The sequence below is a fragment of the Peromyscus maniculatus genome, chromosome 3, assembly GCF_049852395.1.
Source record: "Peromyscus maniculatus bairdii isolate BWxNUB_F1_BW_parent chromosome 3, HU_Pman_BW_mat_3.1, whole genome shotgun sequence".
Classification (NCBI taxonomy): Eukaryota; Metazoa; Chordata; class Mammalia; order Rodentia; family Cricetidae; genus Peromyscus; species Peromyscus maniculatus.
Window position 1 is genome coordinate 136200298 of NC_134854.1, and position 25353 is coordinate 136225650.

Consider the following 25353-nt stretch of genomic DNA (forward strand, 5'->3'; position numbering starts at 1 on the left):
TGATATTTGCAGAGTCTGCATGGAGCAGTTCTAGGGTGGGGTTTGCAGGGTAAATACTGAACGACCTCAGCAAATATCAGCTCCAACTTTTTCACCCCGAATGATTCACACGTTGCTCGGAATTCGCTGGGCGCACGATGTGGTTAATTTAAACACTGCGGCGGCAGGCGAACCTGAGCGGCATCTCAATGCGCACAGACCTTATTTTTAACAAGACATACTTTGGCACTTGCAAGAACATTTAAAAATACCTTCTCCATTCTGAGGCAGCAGTGTGCCGTCCAGGGGGAGGAATCCTCAGTTTGAGGTCACTGCTTTCCCTGAGACCTGAACTTGGAGGGTGTAGACCAGAGTTGTTGCAGAGGAGGCTACCGTGAGCTTCCAGAGCCAGGAAGTAGACAGATAGCAGGTATGGACCCAGAGGCAGGATTGACAGCCACGGCTGTGTCTTAGTCTCTTCACAGAGGGGTCTCAGGAGGGAGTGGGTACCTCTGTCAGCCACCACACAGGGACATCTGTTTCTGTTCTGCGCTGTGAACATAGGGTGAGTATGATGGAAGGGCCTTTGCTCCTAGGGCACATGTCCCCACAAGGAGACAATGAACATGGAGTTGAATAGCTAGCTGTCTGCTCTGAGATCACTGCTCAGTTTTTAGACACTTTGCAGAAAAGAATACAAGTGGGTCTGAGGGCTGCCCGGCTGAGGAGGACTTGGGGGAAGAAGTCTCTGATTTGACGGAGGAATGGGGTACATGAGCCAGTCATACAAATTTGGGGAGCATGTTGGTGATGGGAGGAACAGCAATTACAAAGCCTGGGAAGCAGGCGGAGCCTGGTGACATCTAGAAAGGCCTGTGGTGCAGTGTGATAGAAGAGGACCGGGCTGAGACGCAGTGAGAGAAAGAGACAGGCACAACCCTACAAGCCAGACCCATGTGGAGGTTCTGGGTGGCCTTTGTGGTGGCCTGGGGCAGAGGCACAGGGAACAGAGGGGACACCAGGTGACACAGGTGTGCTGGCACCATCCATAGGGGAATGGTGTCCCTCAGACTGCTGGATGGTGTCTAGCCCTGGAGCTGCGCTCAGCCTGCAGCAGGTGCTAGGAAGTGTTGAATGACTGCATACAAAGTCCAGCAGCTGTGCCTCCTTCCAACAGACATCTGGGGACACTGGCCACAGTTGGCACTACAGATCCAGGGATGGGCAGAGTCAGGGTCCTCATTCCCAGTGCTGCACCCAGCAAGCTCACGTCTCCCCAAACCAAGCACGTGCTTCCCGCACCTTCCTTCTTCCCCATGGCTCTCTTACATGCACTCTCAAAACCCAGTCGGCTGAGCACTGGGCGAAAGAGCGCACAGTGTGACAGACACGTGAGGCCCTTGCAAGGAGGTTCAGTCCTTGCCCCAACATGGCTGGGAGGGTTGCATTTGGGGCTGTGCTTAGAGTACCAGTGGCTGATGGCTGAGCATTAAAGATGGGATAATCAAAGAAGGGTTTCTAATAAAGGGTTTCTCTCGGAACTTTCCATAACATTCAGCCAGGTGTCTGGGGAGCCCTTGACCTTCCTAGCAATAGATTCAAATGATGCATGGGAAAGACAAAGCGTGTTCCTCTATCCCAGGCCCTGCTTCCCCCAGGCCCAGACCAGTTATTCATGGTGAGAGTAATGGTATCGGGGGTACTCCAGCTACACCCCACATTCCACTTTGGAATTTGGTATCCCAAGTGGCTGACTCCAAGCAACACACCCTCCTGGCAGTGGCAGTTTAAGTCTGTGCTTTGGTTCGCTCAAGGTGCTTCCTAACACCCACATGATGGGAAAAGAAATGAGGCCCCATTAATAGAGAAGAAAGCAAGGCCTGGGGGCAGGTCAGGGAGGGGACCACCTGAGGGGAAAACTATAGTTATATGGGACTAGAGGACAGTGTACAGGGCAGGGACCCAGATCATCAACAAGGCCTTGCCAGACACAGGCTGGAGACCACAGTGCCTGCCACCTTGTTCAAAGACAACCCTGCAGGATGCGCCAGTCTGCCACTGCTGGCCATGTGCCTGCTGCCTGCTGGGCTCTGGGAACACTGTGGCAAGATAGACAGGTGCAGCTACTGCCCTCTGCAAGGGGTAATGTGAACAGGTAGAGGCTGTGACGCCAAAGGACTTAGCTAGGCAGTGAGCTCTCAGCTGGGACTACTGTGCAAAGCTGGGTCTGTACAGGTGGAGTCTGGAAGGGGCCAAGAAGGCCCAGGGAGCTGGAGAAGGCAAAGGATTTGAGGGAGAGATGCCAGCCACCTGGGAGGGTAGAATGAGGATAGGCAGGGGTTGTGATCACTGCTGTCTGATGGGAGGCGTGGGTATATGGTGCCCAGGTCACCCCTGGACTGTGAGGTTGGAATTTAGATTGCTTTCTTGTTACTTCTATGGGTACAATGGATACTCAAGCCCTTGGAGACTCTATGAGGGGCATGCTGATCTCCCTAGGCGCTTCCTAACACCCACAGGACCATGACACGGACTACCTGCATGGACTCGAGAAGGACAGGCTATGTATGTTTCATCTCACTGTGCAGAGTCAGGCTGGCCACTCTCTAGACACAGGGCATTTGCCAGAAGCTGAGAGTCACCAAATTGTCATTCCCACATCTCTGTTGAGCTCTGTCTTCCTGCCTTACCTCACTGCACTCACTCCATCCACACTGATTCCTCCCTCTCCACCTATGCAAATGGCCACCACCCTCTAGCTGCTTCAGCCTCTGCTTCTAAATTGCCAGTTTAGAACATTCCTAAACACAGGTTAGAAACCACTGCATGAAGCAGTGTTCCTCCATGGTCTCTGCTTCAGTTCCTGCCTTCAGAGCCTGCCTTGATTTCCCTTCATGGACTGTAACGTGGAGCTGTAAGCAAAACAAACTCTTCTTCCCCAAGTCACTTTAGATCAGTGTTTCATCACAGCAATAGAAAGCAAGCTAGAGCACCATGCCTGGGTCTGCCCCATATCGAGGAGCTATCCAGTCCCAAACATGTTCTGGTCAGAGCCAAGAAACCTACTCCAGCCTAATATCTCAGTAAGGACTCATGCTGGGCACAGCAGTTGGAGACAATGAACATGTGACTGGCGATAGTCCAATGACTGACAGACTGGTACATCTGCATCTGTGGATAAGTGAGGTCTGGAGGGTTTGGGCCTGGATGCACCCTGGCTGATGCAGCTTCTGGTCTTCTCTGTTTATGCTTAGACTGCTGTTTTTAAATGCCCTGCTACTGGGGCTGGAGAGTTGGTTCCATGGTTAAGCGCACTGGCTGTTCTTCCTGAGGACCCGTGTTTGAGTCTCCAGTACACACATGGCAGCTCATGATGGTCTGTACCTCCAGTTCCAGGGGACCCGACACCCTCTTCTGGTGCATGCACCACACAAGACATGCACAAACATTCAAGCAAGCACCCATACATATAAAATGAAATAAACTCTTTTTAATATCTTGCTTTCATATAATAAAGCCTATAACTATGGGAAGCAAATCATAATAATGTCAGGAAGACACAAAAATGCCCACTGCAAATATCTGCATGCTTATATGTGATATAGTACTGACTCACTTCACCAGTGTTGATTGGCTGCTTGCCTGTATACCAGGCATGGTACTAGGCAGTTGGAGACATTGAACAGTGGGAGACACAGAGAGGAAAGAATAGAATAGAGAAGAAAGAGGGGCAGAGGTGGCTCAGTGGGTACAAGAGTTGTTGTGCAAGCATGAAGACCTGACTTCTGATCCCAGCACCCACATAAAAAGCCAGATATGGTGGAGCATATGTAACCTTGGCACTGAGAAGCACAGAGACTGAAAGATCTCTGGGGCTTGATGGCCCTCCTCCCACCTCACCTAACACCCCAGTCTCTGCCTTTTTCCTTTGAGACAAGTTCTCTCACTGAACCTGGAGCTAGGCTGGTGGCTAAGGACTGTAGCCCCATTATCCCCCGCTGTACTGACTGTTCAGGAAGCAGGCCTTGCTTTCCTGCATGGCCAAGGAGAAGGTGGAACAGCTCTTAGGGCCTCTTAGCACCTCGTCATGTGGGGAATTCCTAGTGGCTAGCAGGGCTGTGGCACCCCAGGTTTGTGAGTTCTGCTTGCAGCACCTCTGCTGTATAACCACAGCCCTTTCAGGGATGGAGGTGGCTGAATCTATACCATTGGGAGTCTGAAGTGTGTGTCCTGCAACTGTCTTTTAGTCTCAGAAGACCAGCTAGCTCCTGGGGTCCGTGACCTCCTGGTCCCAATACATCACAAGCCAGAGAGCAGTGACCTCTGGCATCGAGGCTGTCCTGCAGAGGGATGAGAGTGTCTGAATGTTCAGCATAGCAGGTGAGGTGAGAGTGTGTCAAGACAGGAGCCTTCCAGCCACTCATCCAAAAGCTGGGCACCTACACTGTGGCCAGCCTACTGTGACCCCTAGTTGATCCCTCACTGTGCTTGGAAATGCTTAAGAGTTGATGTTGAGGGTTTGGGGAGAAGACTTAGTACTGGCTGTGGGATATTAGTTTAAAATGTGTTACATTCATTTATGCTGTGGAATATTTGCCTAATGGTGCAAAGATGTGCTGCATTCTTTTATGTTGCATTTGTTTAACTCTATGAAGCTGTGTTACTGTGCCTGTCCAAAACACCTGATGGCCTAATAAAGATCTGAATGGCCAATAGTAAGGCAGGAGAAAGGATAGGTGGGGCTGGCAGGCAGAGAATAAATAGGAGGAGAAGAAGAAGAAACAGGGAGGAGTGAGAGAGGAGAAGGAAAGGAGGATGCCAGGGGCCAGGCACCCAGCTACATAGCCAGCTACAGAGTAAGAAGTAAAGAGAGGTATATAGAATAGAGAAAGAAAAAATCCCAGAGTCAAAAAGTAGAGAAGATGATTTAAGTTAAGAAAAGCTGGCTAGAAACAAGCCAAGCTAAGGCCAGGCATTCACAAGTAAGAGTAAGTCTCTGTGTGTTTATTTGGGAGTTGGGTGGCGAGTCCCCAAAGAAAAAGAGTAAAAAAGATTCAACTACAACCCAGTCAGTGAAGCATTTGCTGTGCAAGTGCAAGGTCCTGAGGCTGACCTACAGAACCCATGTGGAAAATATGAGGCATGGTGGCACATGCTGCTGCAATCCCATCATCAGGGAAGCTGGGGCAGGTGCATCCTCGGGACTCACTGACCAGCTAGCCTAGTTTACTTGGCAAGTTCCAGGCCAGTCAAAAAAATAACCAGAACATCAACTGAAGAATGGAACCTGAGGTTGTCCTCTGGCTTCTTATGAATGTATACTTGCACACACACACACACACACACACACACACACACACACACACACACGCATGCCAGTGGTGAAACTGTTGAAACTGTACAGTCCAAGACACTGGTGCTGAGCACAGAACTCAGGAACAAGATGCTCCCTGAGCTAAAACACACACAGATCTGAAGCTCGTGAGGAGAAGGGGTCATAAGCTATTTCATTCTGTTTTATATACATTACATGCAGAGATGCTGTTTTTGGTGTAGTTGGCTGGCCTAGGATACTGACCTTAGCATACATGGAGGCTCCCTCCTCCATTCTGGGCTCTTCTGGTAAAATATTCTAGGCACCCAAAGGCCCACGACTCCATCCCTTTTCCTTCTGAATATAGAAACCTGAGGACCAAATATCACTGGTCTTTCTTCTACCACACTCTAGAGCCTCAGCCTTTCTGAGAATAGCTCTCTGGTTGGACTCATAACCATGACCAGGGACCCTGAAGTCCACAAGTACCAGCCATGTAAAGAACATGTACATGTGCCTGCATTAGCTCCTCAGTGCTTATTAACCCACACAGTGGGAAAATGAGATCACCACCCCCATTTAGAGGTGAGTAGATGGAGGCATTGGGGACCAGATCTTAAACTTGGGTCTGAGTTGTCTCCAATACCATCCTTCTACATACTCATGCTCCCTCCAGCTGTGGCAATCACAGTCAGTTCTATAGCCAAAGGACTGAGCCACAGGGCTCCTGTACTCTCTGCTCCAAGAACCTGGGCTGGTCAGGACCCTGGAGAGCTCTAGGCCACTTATATAGTGATTGGCTTCAGGATACTGACCTCAGCACTCTGGGCAGGGTTCTCCTAGCCTGAAGAACTTGCATCTTCTTATCCTGGTCCTTTAGCTGCCTGGCATTGCCAAGTATCTGGGTGCCTTCTGGGAAAAGAGGCAAGCAGGAGACCCTCAAGCCAAGAGGCAGAGTGTTGGTTTACTAAAGCAGACGCTGAGGCTCTTCAAGAATGGTGAGATGACTCAGAGGCTAAGAGCACTGGCTGCTTATAGACCCCGGTTCAATGGTTCAATTCCTAGCACCCACAGGGTGGCTGTCAACTGTAATGCCAGTTCCAAGGGATCCAGCGCCCTCTTCTGGCCTCTGCAGGCAGTGCCTGCCCAAAGTATACATGTATAGGCAAAACACCCATAAGTATAAAATAAATTTCTTTTAAAAAAGAATGATTCCATTTTACTTGTTTATTTATTTACTTTATATATGTGTGTACATGTGGATGCATGTTCATATGGGGGCACATGGGGTGCGTGTGTGTGTGCGTGCGTGCGTGCGTGCGTGCGTGCGCGCGTGTGTGTGTGTGTGTGTGTGTGTGTGTGTAGAGGCCAACTAAAGAGATGTCATTCTTCAGGAGATATCCATCTTGTTTTTTGAGACATGGTCTCTCACTGGGATCTGAAGCTCACCAAGTAGTCTAGGTTGGTTTGCCAGTGAGCTTGAGGGATCTACGTGTCTCTCCCGTCTCTCCCTTCCCAGTGTTGGGATTATGTTTGTGGATTTTTATGTGGCTCCTGTGGATCAATCTCAGGTCCTCATGCTTATGTGGCCTTATTGAGTGAGTCATCTCCCCAGCCGGCCTGCCTCTCTCCTGCCCTCATCCTCTCTCCTTTACTATCTTCTTCCTTCTTCCTTCTCTGCCTCCCTTCCTCCCCTCCCCTTCCTGATGATCATCTCTGGGCCTCTCCTCCCTGCATGTGATGGATTTCTTATTAGCAGGGCATGCCTCAGTGGTGAGTTCTCACGGGAGCCATGGCTGCACATGGCTTGTCCGTATGCACAATACCTCATTGTGACATTGTCCTGTTCCAACCTTGAAAGGCTTGGGTTCAGGCAAATAAAGGGCTCACAAGGAACAGATGACCCTCCCAAGGTCACACAGGTAAGGCATCTCAGAGCTAAAACTCAAACCCAGGTCATCACCACATCTAGTCTCTAAGATACATTTGAAGAGACCATGTCCCTTTCTGTGAAGGTAACATACTTAGAATTGTCGACCTGGTGTGGGGGAATTTTTCTTTGGGAGAAAAGCATTGAGCTCATATATGCATATATATACATAACGTATACTGTGCCCCTACGTGAGTTGTTGATCACCAGTCCTTGTTGGTCACCAGGACTACAGTCTGCTTAGCAAAATAAAAGCCCACATCTTCCCAGGGATGGTGAGGCTCCTTGTAAAGGGACCCCTGCCTAGTCTCTGCCTTAGCCCCTCTCTGTTGTCCTCTTTGAGCACCAATCTCGGGACAGTCTGGGAGCTGAGTCTGTCATTTAAGCTCCTTAGCGTGGGCTTGTCCTCCTCTCCAGCTCTGTCTCCCACAATCCAGTCCCCAGGCTCCTCTCAAGCTCCTGCTGCTCCTCAGTGACTTCCTCAGCTCCCGTCCACTCCTCTCGCCCAGGGAGACTCGAGCACACCCTCCTCAGTGATGTCTACATGCTAAGGAGCTCTGCTCCAACTCTGAACTCCTTCAGTTCCCCACGGAAGCTGGGTCCCACTGAGCTGTGGCTTCATGCCTATTCTCCTGGGGACCAGGGACATCTGACATACTGTTGTCACCCCTATGCCCTCAGTACTACCCAGTTCGGGGACTGCATAGACAAGCATCACTCAGGGAGGCTCTGAACACTGGGTAAGTTCCCAAATCAGATTAGCATGGCGTGAAGTTTGTTTCTCCTTAGTGTTGAGAGTGGAGCTCAGGTGTTTGCTGCCTTCTGGGCATGCATTCTACCACTGAGCCACACCTCCAGTCAGGTCACATTTTAGGTGGAGTCTCTGTCCCCAGGTACTATAAAAGTATTTATCCCACCATGCCTGGGGACATGATCTGAGCCAGACACAAAGAAGATGGAGTCTGTGTCCTCGAGTGACATATGTCGCACGTGGGGGATAGGTGGTCTGCAAGAATCCAGATAATTACAGATCATTCTAGAGCAGTATGCACAGTACAGTGTTGGGTGGGAGGCGACAAGATGGATTTCAAAGGGCTTCTCACCCTTCGTATCTCAAAAGCACAGACTCCAGGGCAAAGTCAGATGGGTAGGGTGGTATTGCCTCCCACAGGCCTCTGGGTTTTGAGATCTGTCTGCTCTGCTTGGCTAAGTGGTGTTTGGGTTCTGTACCTGGAAGCAGGAAGTGACTGGCAAAGAGGCTGGTCCCAGACAGCAGAGGGGCCGGGGCGTGGGAAGCCCATAGAGGCGCGGTTTGGGATTGAGCAGAGAAGCTCTCCCTAGCATAGCACCCATCAGAGTCTCTGCTGGGTTAGCGAAGAGTCAGAATAAACATCCCCACCCCCCAGCCCACCCCTGCCAGGTGTAACTTCCCAGGCTCTGGGCAATCTCATGCTCTGCAGGAGCCTGACATAGTCCCCCAGTCTCAAGTCAGAGGACCAGGAGGTGTGCTCAGCCCCAGCACTCTAGGCAATTAAAAAGGAATCAAAGCGCGCATTCCAGATCAGGAGTAAAACAAGAGGCCCTTTCACAGCGGGAATTGGCCCCCTTCACAGCCTTGCAGTGGATTTATTCTCAAGCCTCTGGTTACAAACTCCCAGGTTCAGGGCAGATTGGGTTCCCCATCAGATGGCTCTGTTGCTGCCCCTTTCCTCCTGCCCTAGCAACAATAGTTCTGGTTTATAGGAAGAAACTCTGTCTTCTGTCTCTCTGTGTGAGGGCACAGGGTTAGGGTGGGGGCTGGGATAAAGAGCTGGGGTGACCATGGGGAGCAGAGTTAGGTTAGATGAAGTGTGCCTGCCTGAGAAGCCCCAGGAGAGAGGAGGGAGCTGCAGGGTGCCCCCCCTCTACAGCAGAGGCTCTCAGATCTCCACCCTACACTCAAGCAATGCCTCCGGACTCCCAGTCCCACAAAAGCTTGGAGATGTCTTGAAGGAGGGGACACCAATGCCACAGAGAAGATGTCAGTGCAAGTCCCCTTGTGGGCGGGCGCCATGTACCCACTGGGCACCAGGCATGGCACTGGAACCTGCACAGATGACTTCTAAGACTCTCTGATGTGGTGGGGACCAAGCACCAAGTCTGCAAGGGCAGGGGAAATGACCACCATAGTGGGTTGGTGTCCCCAGAGGCCAAGGCCAGAGCTGACTTACATGGGAGCGGTCAGAACCAGCACAGACAGTTCATTGGCGGCGGTGGGGGGGGCGGGGTATGACCAGGAATCCCTCCCTACTGGGCTGCTTTCTAGCCCAGGCTCTGATGCTCAGGTTGAACACTGAACAAGAACTCTGAGAGGAGGCCTAATGGGGGAAGGGGGCCTGAGAGCTCTGCCCCACACCTGCTGTGAGACCTAACTAGAGGTCACTGCAGCCCCCGGCTAAGAATGACATTGAACCGGAAGGTCTTCAAGATCCTCTCAATGAAATGTCTACTTTGTCATTAGGAATAAATCTGGCCCCTTCACTCGTGCCCTGTTAGGGTCACAGCCCACCGAAGCCCATTGGGACAGTTCCCTCACAGCGGAGGGGGACATCTGCAGACCATATCTACCTCCACAGCTCACGTAGGACAGTGGGGAAGCCCCTGACTGTCTCGTCCTCTGACCCTGGAGTTTGAGCAGGGCCTAGGTGGGAGGGGCCACCCGAGCTCCCTCCAGCCACACCTTCCTTTCAGAGAGAAGGGAACTGCTGCATTTCTCCCCAGCTAAGCCTGCTCATGGGCATGTAACTCATTAATATGGGATTAAAGGGATTCCAGGCCCAGGCGCTGCTCCCTAAAGTGCCCAGGGCTAACCTGAGGTCAAGTCCTGCAGGCAGGCTGATGGGTACAGGAGTGAAGGACTCCTCTGATACCCGTTCTTTCCCACCACCTCTGCTGGTCTGGGTCTGCCTCCTGCTCTCCCCCAGGGCAGCACCAGAGACATTCTCAGTTCTTGGGTCCTGAAGGAGACCTGTTCTAGAATCCAGTCCACAGCCTCCTTCCTTCCATCCTCTGATGGGATTACGATGCTACTGCTGGCATGCTTCCTAGGGAGCCTGGTCCTGCATGGAGTGTGCTGAGAGGTGCCTCGGGAGGCGCTCTCTTATCTCTGCAACTGCATTTCTAAAACCCTCCAACAAGCTCCTAGCTCCATGGTATGTGTCTTACTGAGATACTCACCCACATGTGGAATCTGACTCCAGGAGGGGAAGGGGCTTGGGGAATGGGTACCCCCAGAACCTCCTGCACTGACTGGCCCTCCCCTGGAAGCCAGAGGCAGAGCAGGTGGCAGGTGGAGCTGACTCCTAGGATTCTCTTTTCTTCCTTAGTCTTGGTTGTGTTGTGTAGCTTCTGTTTATGATAAGAAGCATCATGAAGAGCTAAAGAGATGCCGAACCTGGTAATACATGCTAGCACTTGGGAAGCCAAGCCTGGGGGATCACCATGAGAGAGTTGGAGGCCAACTCAAACCTGGATCCTGCCTCAAAAGACTAAAAAATAAAAACAAACAATAGTTTCAAAAAAATAGAATCAAGCCGGGTGGTGGTGGCGCACGCCTTTAATCCCAGCACTCGGGAGGCAGAGGCAGAGGCAGGCGGATCTCTGTGAGTTCGAGGCCAGCCTGGGCTACCAAGTGAGTTCCAGGAAAGGCACAAAGCTACACAGAAAAACCCTGTCTCAAAAAAAAAAATTAGAATCAGGTAAAATGGAAAACTGATGAAAACACAAACATCAGGCTGAGCCGGCTGTGCGGCTGAGTGGTAATCCACTTGAGCACAATGTGCGAGGCCCTGGGTTCACCCTCAACACTGCAAAAGATAGAAACATGAATAACCAACTGGGACCCAGTGTAGTAGGTCTTCAGACATGGTATAAAACAGTCTGTGGCACTTGGAGGAACTGGTGCCTCTGTGAGCTGGCGAAGATGCCACCTAGGTGCTAGCGGCAAAGCTGGGAGGGCACCCAGGTCACACCCAGTGGGCACCACCCCACTACACTGCCTTCTTCCCCCGCTGTAAAGACTGCAGGGCTTGCCTTCTCTCTGACCTCGTCTTCATTGTCGCACCCCTCAGGTCCTTGTGTCCTATTTCAAGGTCAAGGGGTGGAGACCCACCTCAGTGAGGCCCTCCATGAGATATGCTCCAGAGAGCTACCCTGGGCACCGCCAGGGTCTCTGCCCTGACCCTCCACAGCGGCTTCCTTTTCTTGGACCCACCTTCTTTCTTCTGTAACAGTGTGACAGGGAGTTGGGATGTGGCTCAATTTGTAGAAAGATTGTCTAGCATGCATGAAGCCCTGGGGTTGGTCCCCAGCACTTTGTATATGGTGCCTGGTAGTGTGCCTCCAAGAGCTAGACATCAGGGCACCTTGAGCAACATGGGCACTGACTGCTGTTTCTAACAGAGGAGTCCTGGGTTCAAATTCAGTTTTTGCCACTCTTCGGCTTTTCAAGCCTCCATTTCCTCTTCCATAAAACTGGGGATAATGGACCTACTTCTACAGTGAATGTTGTGTGAAAAGATAACAGTGAAACTACCAATCTGTGTTTAACATTTTGTGGTGGTGACTTGTGGAGCCTTAAGTACATACTTGCACACATTCACAAGCATCCTCTGCTCTCCCATCCATCTTTGTTTTAACAAACAATTCCGTGACTCGTGTATAAATAATGTTATACTATTTTTAATATCTGCTATTCAACATCCCCCCACATGTCACCCTGGCTTTGTAGTGTGTGGAAGAGAGAAGACCAGACTCCTGGGCAGAGACCTGGCATAGTCAGACCCTGGCTGTCTAATTTTGCTGAGGGGGGCTCACATTTCTGATTGCCTGTGGGATCACTGAATAGGCCTAGTAGAAGAAGCCCACAGAATTCTGCAAAAAGGGGGGTATTTTGGTTTGCTTCATATCACTGGGGATCCCCACAAAGCTAGCATCTCAGGCCCTCAGTACTGTAACACCCCAACAAACCTAAGTCTTTCCCAAAGCTCAGGAAAAGCCCTGACATGATGAGGGAAGGGACAGAGGTGGCTGACCCATGCTAGACCAGCCAGCCTTGGGTGAGTCTCCTGCCCTCCGGCTTCCCTGCCAGGGTCTCTGGTGCTTGTTGGGACCTGAAGACTTCCTCACTGAGTGGTGCCTCACACAGGTCCTCTGCTGCCAGCCGCCACCACATGCCTGCTCACCACTCAGAGATCCCTGCCACCTGGACACAGTGCCCTTGTCTGCTCCTCTACTCTTCATGCCCTGGCAGTGATGTGGGGCGCCATCTTACTGTGGCTGGTGGCTGACACAGCCTGTTTGGCAACTGCATGGGAGACACATGAGCGCTCTGGAAGCAGGCAGATGGCAGCCTTATATTGGCCCAGCGATGTGCCACAGAGTCCATGAAGATAAGGCACCATGGGGACTTTCAATATGCTGCCATTTACAGGCCATGCCCCCCTGATGGGGCCATACCCAGCCTTTCCACCTCCACACCCCAACCTGTTTCCCCCTACTGTTCTGGAGAAGCCCCTAACCGACCAGAGACCCACTGTTCGCAGAGACTATCCAGACTCTTCCCTTCCACTCACCACTCACCCTCATCACACTCACTCAAGCAGGGCAGAGCTGCCCGTCTCGTCACTTTCTGACACTGTTGCCCGAAACCCTCATGAAGGTGGACTTGCAGGCTTCCCTCTAGGGAGGGGCCTCCTCCCTCTGTCTTTATCCCCTTCCACAGCAGTTTCTATGACCCACAGGCCAAGCACACAAATCAGTTGCTGTATTATCTTTCTCTGAGTGCCCACTAGTGCCCAAAGATCTGGCATCAGACACCCTTTGTGATGCAGACCTGCCAGCCACTCTGCAGCCTGCTTAGGTAGCCCAGCCAGCCTCCAAACACTGTCACATTCTGTACGTCCAAGTATTTTTATGTCACATCCACAATGTCTTGGCTTCCTACTGTTCCCCGCTAACAAACTCCTACTCGTCCCTCACGACTCAACTCGAGTGGCCCCTCCTCTGTAAATCTCTAGCACTCTGCAGCCCAGCTTGCCTCTTAGGGGCCCTCTTCTATCACACTTGACACAGAGCACGACAGTTATTTAAGCAGCCATCTTCCCAGGAAGATGAGGGCTGCTCCAGGCCCAGGCCATGTGCTCATCTTTCTTGAATCCCCAGACACACTGCAGAAAGCCTGGCATGTCTTAGCACCTCAGTACACATCTGGCAAAGAATGAGGGAAGGAACTCAGAACTTTCAGGGAAGCCCTATAATGGCCTTGCTTTGGGCACAAGCCAAGAACAATCTTCCTTCCCCAGAACTCTGGGCACCTTGTGTTTGGATAGAGCCAAGTCCTGGGCTGCTTCGCAGAATCACCAGGAACAGACCATTTCCCCCTTCAGTCCCACACAGCAGGAGCCCTCACACCAACAGCCATATTGGCTGTTTCTCTGGAAGTCTTAGAGCCGGTGTGGCCTCCGTATCCCTCACTTACCCTCCACAGTGTGCCCCAGGTGAGCTCTGCCAGGCCAGTCAACCCCCTGTCTGTGTGGCTCCAGCCCAGGGGTCTGCAGGACCCAGAGCAGTGAGCTCTGGCTGCTGGTGGCAGAGGCATTCAGAGCTGCTGCAGAGCCCACGGCCGCCCCCACCTGGGACTGCGGCTGTGGCTGCTGCCAGGAGCCTCGCCTCCCTCCCTGCATCCATCAGTTCAGCTTGGTCCTGCCTCCTGCAGCCTCCCTGATAGCCAGACTGCCATGGAGCTTTCCAAATGCATGGGAAGAAAAAGCTAGCAAAGGCGCTTAAAGACACCACACATATCACCACCAGCTGAAGTGCCCACAGAAGGGGTAGGATATGGTGGCAGAGGATCAGCCCCCAAAGGCAGGCCCTCCACCAAGCAGGACATGGGTCATACTTTTACATGGGTGGCACACCTCGCCAGGTCCTTGGCATCTTTTGGTGGGTAGTTCAGGGCTCCAAGAGGTTTGGAGGAAGCTGCAGCAGCTTCCACAGATTTGCAGGTGACTTACTGTTTAACCTGACATGAAAGGATCCCCTCCTGTGATGTTTCAGCCCCCATCACAATGGACCACCTTTGATGTCACCTCATGATCTGAACGTTACTCAGTGGGCTAGCCACAGTTCTTGAAAACCCGAGGACTCAGTCAACTACCCTGACCAGTCTCCTGACCCTTCCCTCTTTTCCCTGAGTCTCTCATGCATATACAGTAATGGAAATACACATACTATATATGTGTGCATGTGTGCGTGTGTGTGCGTGCGTGCGTGTGTGTGTGTGCGCGTGCGTGCGTGTGTGTGCATGTGTGTGCGTGCACGTGTGTGTGTGTGTGTGTGTGTGTGTGTGTGTACCCATTTCCTTCCTCCACCCCATTCCAGCATTGGACACCATTTGTCAGTCATGCTTCCTGAGCCTAGGACATATACGCCTTCACTGGGCCAATATTCAGTTCTTACACTGGCATTCACTTGGTTCATTTGGGGGCGGGGGGGGGGGTTTCCAGGACCTTTTGGGGCTTTCTAGTGTTTGAGGTCAAGGGATTCCCAAAGTGAGGCAGACATGTTGTGGTCGGGACACCCAGACCTAATTTCTTCTTTCAGCATGGCCCTGGCTTTTGAAGAACTGCCCCTACAGCTATTGGGTGAGGGTGGAAATAGGGGTGCATGTCCCCTGAGCACTGAGCTCCCCATCTGCAGCCCACAGGCACTGCCAGGCTCAGTATAGATTTTGAAACCCTCAAAGCATGTGGGCAGGTATGGCAGACTACGGTGCCCTAGTCCTTCTAGATTCTTCTCCTCGTCCACGTTGACTGACTGCTGACCTGTGACGGAGGCACTGCATGCTCACCGTGTGAGGAGAGGGAAATGGCTGGCCAGGAACTTCCAGGTTCAGCAACTGGCCTGATGTGCCCCCCACTGAGAATGCCCCAGGCCTTGCTCACTCTGAACGTTTTGTGGGGCTAGAATTCTTAATAGGTTTCCTAAAAAAAAAAGGCTAGCCTCTGTCCTCACAAATCCTCATTGTCCTGGGTCTCACCCCTCTTCCAACACTTTTCTTCCTTCTTCTCTCCCTCTCTGCCCTAGATAGCTTTAACTGTCAGCTTGACAGAGCCTAGAGTCACGTAAGAGGAGAGTCTCATTTGGGAAATTGCCTAGACTGCCCAATGGGTATGTTTAGGGGGGTTGTCCTGATTGTTAATTGACATGGGAGGGCCCAGTCCACTGTGGGTGGTACCATTCTCTAGGCAGGTGGTCCTGGGCTATACAAGAAAGCTAGGCGAGCAGGAGCCAGTGAGCAAGCCAGAAAACATCGTTCCTATGTTGTTTTGTGTTTTTTTTTTTTTTTTTCTCCATGGTTTTAACTCCATGTTCCCACTTGAGTTCCTGCCCTGACTTCCCCAAATGATAAACCATGATCTGGGAGTGTAAGCCAAATAAAACCTTTCTTCCCTCAGATGCTTTTGGTCAGAGTGTTGTATCATAGCAACAGAAAGCAAACTCGAACACCCCTCCCCTCCGTTCACCCTTCTATGCTTTCACGGTATAGGAAAGAAATAAGGGCTGCTAGGAGGAACCTTGGGCTGATCTCCTTCCCTGGGCCTTGCTTTCCCCTCTGTGAAATGGCTGGCATGGGGAACTGGTAGCCTGGCTACGCCTCACGTCTGTATTTGGCTTAGCTGACTGGACATCCTTTCAGAAGACAACCGTAACCAGTGGCTCAGGACTGGGCACCCAGTACCCTTAGTGGCACTCTCTGCAGCCACCAGACTGGTCGCAACAGCACCTGTGTGAGCCCTCCTGAGGACACAGTCCCACTGGGGTCCTTGTTCCCTGTCTCATCAACCATTATCACCTTGGTCCCTTGCCCTCCTCCAAAGCTGCTCAGCTGAAGGTTACTGTGGCCCCAACGAGCCACATCCAGGAGCTGCTGCTTGGCCCTCCCATGCAGTACTTGATAGAGGAGCTCTCCACCTACCTATTTTCCCCCAGCCACCCCAAGCATGGCCACCTGCTCCTCTCTCTCCTCAGCCATATCACTCCCAGAGGCATGGCACCCAGGGCACACTTTCTGTATGCTCTGGTCTCAGTTGTTCCCTGAGCTCTGACTCATCTATTCACCTGCCCTACCACCCCCATATCTGCCCCACCACCCCTGTATCTGCCCATCACCCCCATATCTGCCCCACCACCCCCGTATCTGCCCCATCACCCCTGTATCTGCCACATCACCCCCGTATCTGCCCCATCACCCCCGTATCTGCCCCACCACCCCCGTATCTGCCCCACCACCCCCGTATCTGCCCCATCACCCCTGTATCTGCCACATCACCCCCGTATCTGCCCCATCACCCCCGTATCTGCCCCATCACCCCTGTATCTGCCCCATCACCCCCGTATCTGCCCCATCACCCCCATATCTGCCCCACCACCCCTGTATCTGCCCCATCACCCCTGTATCTGCCACATCACCCCTGTATCTGCCCCATCACCCCTATATCTGCCCCACCACCCCTGTATCTGCCCCATCACCCCCATATCTGCCCCACCACCCCCGTAGCTGCCACATCACCTCTGTATCTGCCCCATCACCCCCATATCTGCCCCACCACCACCGTATCTGCCCCATCACCCCTGTATCTGCCCCATCACCCCCATATCTGCCCCACCACCCCCGGATCTAATGTATCACCAAAGCCCGGAAGCTCCCATGTCTCTGACTGTCCCTCACTTTCCCCTGCCAGACTCAGCTCCTCCCTTTTGAGGCATCTGTCCCAAGCATCCACCCTGCCACACAGAAAGGAAACAAACTTGTCTCTGTCCTGAGTTCCTGGGAGGGAAGACGAAGGTCCTGAATTTTTCCCAGTGATGAAAATGTCCTTGCTGTCACAAGCCTCATAGATAACTGGTGGGTTTATGCTGAGAGACAGGAGACTTGCGATGGGAACTGAGTATAGAAAGATACATGTGGGCAGAAGGTGTGAGCTTGAGTTGGCCAGCCTCACGGGGAAGGCTGGTGTTGGAGCTGCATCTCAGGGCTGGTGGTTTGACATCAAGCTGGCAGTGATACCTTCCTGAAAACCCAGGAGAGGAGAACTCAGCAGGGTCCTGGCTACAGAGCACACCCATGTCCCAGGATGTGGAGAGATGCCTGACTGCATGGGCATGGGCCATGCCTTCAGCACACACGTGGACCTCGCCCTGGATGTGTGTTAGCACTAACTGGCCTGACTTGTCGCTGAAAACTACACTACAGTGTGAGGGCTCTTCCCTGTGTTCTGTGAGATGTCCCACCAAGGTACCTTGCTAAAAGAAGCTTGCGCCCCTGAACTCATCCCAAGTGCAGTAGTCTGTGGAGAGGCACCTGAATGGAGCCTGTCTCACTGGGGATTTAATAAACCTTGAACTTGGGGGATTTATGTTTGCTCCTAGTGGGCAATCATAGAAGGAGACACACCTCAGCTCATGTCTGAGGACCTCAAATCACCCTTGTCCTCCCCCTTTCCTCTTCTCTTAACCCAAGTATCACAGCACAAGTCATCAGCTCAACCTTTCCCGGGGCTGAAAACATGGCTCTGTCCATCTCCTGTGCCCTGGTCCTGCCTCATCCTTTCTCAGGGGTTTGTCAGAAACCCTCATTTGTGGTCTCTTGCTTCCACCCTGAGCCCTACAATATACTCAACAAACATCCCTGGGTGAATGTCTTTCTGACAAGCCCCAGCAGCCCATTCTGATCCTTGCTTACCCAGAACCCTCCAGTCTCACTTTCAACTGCCACCCCCCAGCCTGCCCCTTCAGTATTCTGGCTTCCCGAAGTCTCTAGACATCCCTTGCTTCAGCCTGCCATGGGTTCGCTATTTCCTTTAGCCTAAGTGTTTTTCTGGTTCCTCACGATGCTTCATTTTGGCCCCAAAGGCAAGAAAGCCCATCTGGCCACTGTACACAAAAAAGCCTCTTCCCCAATCCCATCAGTCCCCTGTCCCTCGGCTCTCCTCTCTCTGCCTGCATTCTTCAGGATGGTCCTGGCATCTGACACATGTGGGTTCATTTGCTCAGGGTCCATCTTCCTCCAATAGAAAACCTGCTCCCCAAGGACAGGGACCTCCCTGGGGACACATCTGCCTCACCACCCCTGTGTGTCACTTGTGGCTTGTTGTGCATCCCATCCAACAAATGCCTTTCCTAGAAACTTCCAGCAAAGGTGACTCCTGAGAGACCTCTTACCCTGTACAACGCTTTTATTTTCCTACCACTTTTTAATAAAGATTTATTCACACAGATGTGGAAGGAGTCACAGAAGGTCTGGGCAGTTTCTAGCAGTCTGTGCTAAAGCAAAGAATGTTTTATGATTAGGTGACACATAAAAGCTGCAGCAGTGCACCACATAGGATATTTGCTGTGACATTCGTTTAGGGACTCAAGGTGGAATAAATGAATGGCCACATTCACCCTAACTGCAGGATCAAAAGTTCACTATTAAGAGGAGGGTTTGAACTGAAACCCAAACATGCCCTTTTTCTCTATAAAGTATACAGCCTCAGATATTTTGTTACAGCATTCAGTCCACAGCAAAGGTGGCATGTCCTGGTGACAATGGCCGTTTATTTGGCAAAGCCACCTGAGTTTGGAGAATGAGTAATACAACTGCCCTGTTCTTTGTACCCTTGGTTTTATAAATCAATATCACTTTTGAGTTGACATGGAGAAACAATGACTTTTTAAGGTCTGAGTTTTAACATTTAGACCCCACTGTAAGTGTTTAATGTCTTTAATGTCAATGCTTCTTACATCAAAGTGCTTCAGAATTTTGTAACAGAATGAATTTATCCACAATGAGTGCTTTTATTGTAGCTCTCAGAAGCCTGCCTCTGGTGATGGGCTTAGTTGGGGACAGTCAGTCACATTGCTGTCTCTGCTCTTGCTAGATAAGTTTAGGTCAGCCACATGCAGGGTCAACAGGAGGCCTGTGTCATATCTAAAACAGTTTCTCAGAGAGGACAATGAATGACCTCCCCATCTACACTCACCTCCCTCCCATCCCTGCTCCAAACTCAGGTGACTTTGCCAAATAAATGGCCATTGTCACCAGGACATGCCACCTTTGCTGTGGACTGAATGTTTCCCTGGTTTACTTGCCGAAGCCCCAAGCCCCTGCTCTCTAGAACCTGTGTACAGGAAGTCTCTCACCTAAGATGACGTAAATTAGATTTTCCTCTTTACTGTGCTTCTGGCTTTGAACTTGGACCTGTTCCTGAGGTACCTCCAGGGTGGCACAGTCTCTGGTCATGCTAGTCAGGTCACTTAGTCACAGTACTCTGTGATCAGCGAGGGAGCCATGACCCTATGCAGCAGGAATGCTGTGCTGTGAACTATGATGCTCAGTGGGTGAGGTACACCGGCCAATGCTCAGTATCGACGTTTCCATCAGTTGCTGAGTCTATCAGGATGGAACCCCATTGTAAATAATCTCATTTGGAGACAGAGGGATCTGAATAAAAATGAGGTGGCAAGTGTGAACCCTCACCCCATCCAAGCAGTCTTTACAAGAAAAAAGCAAGATGCCAGCCTCACCAAGAAAGACCCTGGGAGAGGGCAGCAGTACAGAATCCTCAGAACAAAACTAAACTTGACACACCTTGAACTTGAATTCTCAGCCTCTGGAATTACAAGAAAATAAACTCCTGCTGTTTAAGCCACATCTTCCCTGATGCAGCCCAGCACACTCACACTCTCCAAGACAGTGACCAAGGGTGGGATGGAGACCACAGGAATGTACTGGCTTCGGGCTGGGTGGCTGGAGGGATGGCTCAGTGGTTAAGGGCACTAGCTACTCTCTCAGAGGACCTGGGCTCTGTTCCCAGGACCTGCATGGCAGCTCACAATTGTCTGTAACTCCAGTTCCAGGGCTCTGTCCTCTTTTGGCCTCTGCAGGCATTGCACACACACACACACACACACACACACACACACACACACACACACACACACACACACGTGCAGCCAAAACACTCATATACATGAAATAAAAATAAGCACATCTTTTTAAAAGGTGTTGAGAAAAGAAACACTCTAGAAGGAAGAGCATCAGACTAACCATTTATTTTATGCAACAGATTGTAAAATGCCCACCGACTCCTGTAGGCGGGGTGGACAACGGCTGAACTGTAACTGTTCTGTGAATATGTACACAGTGAACAAATCACCATGGGAAACCAAGGGATCACTGAGAAGCCCAAGGAGGAGAACGAGCCCCTATTCCCCTGCAGAGCTGTATATGGGTTTCTTCAGTTCCTTCTCCCTCCCTCCCCTTCCCTTCCCCTTCCCTCCCTCCCTCCTAGGCTCTTCTGTCTGCCCTGTGTGTTCTTTTCCATGTATTTACAGAAACATCATTTTGGCAAGCTGCCTTTTCTCTTAACTCTGAAATATGAAGGTGTTCCCTGCATTAGTAAAGGTTCTTCTCAAGCAGTTTTCAATGGCTGCCTTCCAGAATCTTCCATATCTGCAGGTGGCTCAGCAGAGGCTGCAATCTGCCCCACTCGGGCATGCACTTGTTTCTATTTATAACTAATATAAACACGCCCCGATAAACAGCCTCCTGAATGCATCTTTGTACACATCTCAGGCAGCTTCCTGGGGCGGGCTTCCTGGAAGTGGGATTACTGGTTAGGGATTACTGACATTCTGAGAGAGGAAATGTTAAAGCTTTCTAGTCATTATCGTGCTGTGCAGGGCGATGGTGCAACTATTTCCTGTGGTCTGTGACACAATTTTAAACATTTCCAAAGAGAAAAGGAGAAGAAACCTGGGTCATTCGTGTCACTGTCAGCACAAGAAAGTGGCTCCCATCACTGGCTGAGATGAAGGTGTCCTTTAAGTGAGAAGGCCAGCGAAAGGACAGGGGAGGACAGGAGGCAATGGACAGAAGGGAAAGGGGTGGCCTGGCTGTTTTTCTGACACTGTGGAGTGGAGAGCCTTTTTACAGATGGAAAGGGAGCAGTCTGAGTGTCTGGTATTCAGTTCTGCATGGCTTGAAAGACCAGGGGCTCACATGTTACCCACAATGCCCCAGGGCAGGATCCATGTGTACTGGGGTCTGCTCTGGCCCCAGGATCTGAGCAGGACACCTCTAGGAGGCTCTGAAGGCCATCACGGTACCTGCTTTGCCCTCTTACTTACAGGGAGGGCATGCTCTGGTGTGCCAGGCTGGAGAATGGGGGCCGCCCTTTCTGTGGAGGTTGGGCCAGGGTCCTGGTGGGGACTTGTAATGGTCAACATGCTCATTTACTCTTCTGGCTACGTTAATTCCACTACTGTGGGGACAGCTGTGTGACAGCCAGAGGCGGGTGCACTGACTAGACCGGTCACAGAGATAAAGGCAGGAGGCACACAAAACACCCATCAGCATACTCCTGGAGAGAAATGAGCAAAACTGGGAGGCATGTTCTATCTGTCATCTCCAGCAAGGGTGGTGATGTGTGGGCCTGGGGTCCACTCCTTCCTTCTTGGTGTGGCCTGACCTCAGGTTTGTGCCTCAGTCTCCTCCCACCTTGTCCTCAGGTTGAGCTGATAAAGAGACTCCTTTCACATCCTTGTGGGGAGAAGCCAGAAAACCAGAAGCCCCTTACTTAGATGCCCGCCATGTCCTCAGACCTAAGCCTAAGTGCCAAACCAGGTCCTTTCAGCATCCAGAGACCTGCTCAGGTGACTACCAAATCAGAGCAGGGGGCCAGCTCCTCCGCTCTCACCTGCCAGCAGTACCGAACCCGGCTCCCAAAGCCCTGACCCCTGCAGGTGCCAGTCTAATCAGACCATTTCTACAGCAAATGGTGTCTGCTTCCTAGACTGGTGCAGACGACATCTGGAAAGAAACAGTAGCTTCATGCAAGTCGATTACATGGATCATGGTACACAGAAGCCATCTGCGTCCTTCCGGTCATGTCTAAGAATTGTCACAGCTACCCCACGGGTGATGGGATGGAAGTTTCTAGGCTTCTTTCCCGTTCCCCACAGAGTGTGCCACAGAGGACTGATTTAAGCCCCACTGGTCAGCCAGGTAGCTGGAGAAGGCTGCCCTCCTACCAAACACCCTCTGGGAGGAGAGCCAGCTCCACACACACCTACCAGGCGAGGGAGAACCAGCTCCACTCCCAAGGCGCCCCCCAGGCAGAGCACTGGGTCTCCAGTCCTTTGTAAACAAGTACCTTGGAGCCTCAGATATCTTTCACAGAGGGTGAAAGGCCCAGGCTAGCCCACAGAGCTCTCATCCTGCCCAGGACAGAGGCCAAAAATGCCTAGCTCAGAGCAGCCAGCGGGCTTCAGGGAATTTCCTCAGCAGGCTCCCTAGTCCTTGCTGACAATATTTCATGCACAGTGCTTTGCTTTCTCAAATTCCAGAGCCCCCCCCACCTTCGCTTTTAAAAAGCCCCTCGGTGTGCCGACCCCAATGAGATGATAATAGGAAATGAATCTGAAATGGATTCATTTAAGAAATGCAGTGAAAAGATACGACAGTGTGAACGATGGATAAAATGGACACATATCCACAAAAGCATACTGCTCTTCGTCTGAGAGACGTGTCCCAGGGGCTCCGGAACTCCAGCCAAAGTAAAGAGTCAGAACACCAGCCCATACTGTAGTGTTCCCACCCCTTTCTCGGGTTCCCTCTCTCTGTGTGGGGTGTGGGGAGAGGAGATGGGTATCTGGGTGGCAGGCTACACACGTAGGGGTTTGCTGTTCTCAGTCGAGGCCATCGTCAGAGCTGGCATCGTATGCGCACAGGCGAAAGCCACACTGACTCACCTGTCCCCTTGGCTGTCGTCAGTCCGCACTCTGAGGGTGGCGAACCCTGCAGGAAGACAAAACCAGACACACACATTAGGGAGCTTAGCAGCCGGGGGTCCAGATCTGAAGATTTTAATTTAAATTAAAACACTAGCATTCTTTATGTTGTGTATGTACGGTTGTCTTAGTTAGGGTCTCTATTGCTGTGTAAAACTTCACGACCAAAAGGGAAGCAAAGGGTTTATTTCGGTTTACGGCTCTCAGGTCTTACTTTATCACTCAGGGAAGTCAGGGCGGGAAGTGAAGCAGAGGCAATAGAGGGGGGCTGCTGACTGACTTGTTCCTCATGACTTCCTCAGCCTGCTCTCTAATGCAGCTCTGGCCTACCCACCTAGGAGAAGCACCCCCCCCACGGTGGGCTGGACCCACCCACGTCAGTCAATAATCAAGAAAACACCAATGTGATGGAGGCATCTTCTCAACTGAGCTTCCTGTTCCCAGAGGACTCCGGCTTGTGTCAAGTTGAGAACTAAGCAGCCAGGACAGTGACGTACGTGTGTGGGGTCACACGTGCCACCGCGCACCAGTACAGGCCAGACGACAACTCACCGGAGTCCTTCTCTCCTTTCACTATATGATCCCAGAGGGATGGATCTGGCTACATCTGGCAACTCAGATTTCGGGATGGAGAGGGCTAGACCTGTCCCTTGGGAGGTGAGGGGTGAAAGGGCCAGTGCCACGATGCATATAGCCTGCTCTGGGAGCCAGGGGGCTGAGCCAATCAGGGTCCTGGGGCCACCATGTCGTCTTGGGAGGGCTGAGTAGTAGTGGAGCTGTTGGCACAGGTGCAGACAGGAACAGGGAAGCCTCCCGGGACCGGGCTGCTCAGCAGCACGGGCAGGCGGGGATTCCCCTCCTGGTGTCCCTGGTTTGGACGGGGTGGGGGAGGGGTCCGCACGGAGGCCCAGGAAGGGTAGTGAGGAAAGACAGCTGCTGCTGGACAAACAACAGGTCCCAGGTGATCCCAAGAGAAGGAGCAGACTGCAGACTTCAGTGTCCCTCCACCCACACATTCCCTCCCATCTCTCTAGAGCGCTTTACTGGCCAGACCTAGCAGGAAGAAGAACAGGACCTGAGTCTGTGACGCAGCCCGTCAGGACACTTCCAGGGCACATGACCAGGCTGAGAAGGGCAAGGAGCAAATACCCAACATCTGGCCCCATGCCCCTGTGCCCCTGTACCCCGGTTCCTCCCCACAGGGCCCACTCTCTCCACACCCTTCAGTCCCAAGCCTGGGGTAACCAGACCCTACAATCCCTGGGTTCTACCCTGTGGCTGTACATCAGCACTGGGCACGTGGACACTCTGGGCTCTGCTTGGTGGCCTCAGCCCGCACTGTTGGCTTTGTTCGCCACCCCTCCCAGACCCAGGGTCCCTCCCTTGAATCTGCCCTGCCCCCTCACACCTGTTCCCTGCCATGGCACCCTTTCCTGTTCCTCTTAGATCAGAGCTGGGCTGTCCCTTTCCTGGAAAAGCATTCTGGCCCGAGTTTACAGAGACCCAGGTGCAGAGTCACAGGGAACATCAGGCCTCTGACTGGAAGGCAGTCATGGGCTAGAGCAGGCAGTCTGAAACATCCTCCTTAGATCTTTCTGGGCAAAAAAAGATGAGCAGATGTCCGGGAACCACCTCCAGGCCTCCAGAACCAGATTCCAGAGAAAAGCCACGTGACTTTCACAGCTGGGGAAACTGAGGACAAGGGCAGGGATTGCGATGGCCAGGAAGTGGCTGTGCCAGGGGTCTGTTGGCCTGCAGGCTGCCCTTCCCTACTGGCCGTGGCCACTGACTTTCATTGTTCCAAAGCCATTCCTCCAGCAAGGCTGCCCTCAACCCCTAGGCTGAGCCGGAGCCTCTCTTGATCCTTAGGCAAACACTGCTGATCTTATAATACAGAGGGGGAGTCCCAGCGAAGCTGTGGAACACGTACAGACAGGGCAGGTCAGCCCTGGGGCAACAGAGCATGGCCAGTAGGCAGCTGCTGCTGCCAAGCCTGTCCTGCACTGCACAGGGGTCCTCACATGCGGTGCCCACTGAGATCCACACACAGAAGTGCTAACCACATGGCTATGGTGATGCTTCCGGACACTTGCTCTGTACAGGCAAACTGTAGACATTTGTGGGGTGCAGTGTGATACTTCAATACAAGACTATCATGTGTGTTGATCTGATGGGGTCACTGCCGTTCCCATCAGCTTAGGCATTCATCATCTCTGTGTTAAGGACACTCACCATCCTCTCTGCTAGTCATATC

The 25353-nt window shown here is 52.0% G+C and overlaps 1 protein-coding gene across 7 annotated transcripts in view; it reads right to left on the minus strand.

Annotated features, from left to right (window-relative positions):
- Window positions 1-25353, minus strand: part of Atp2b2 (ATPase plasma membrane Ca2+ transporting 2) — a 327223-nt gene that overhangs the window by 231935 nt on the left and 69935 nt on the right. For all 7 annotated transcript variants that reach the window (XM_076567620.1, XM_076567626.1, XM_076567627.1 and 4 more), the window contains exon 2: window positions 23061-23106. The gene's annotated coding sequence lies outside the window, so the exon portion shown is untranslated. The remainder of the gene's footprint in view (window positions 1-23060; window positions 23107-25353) is intronic.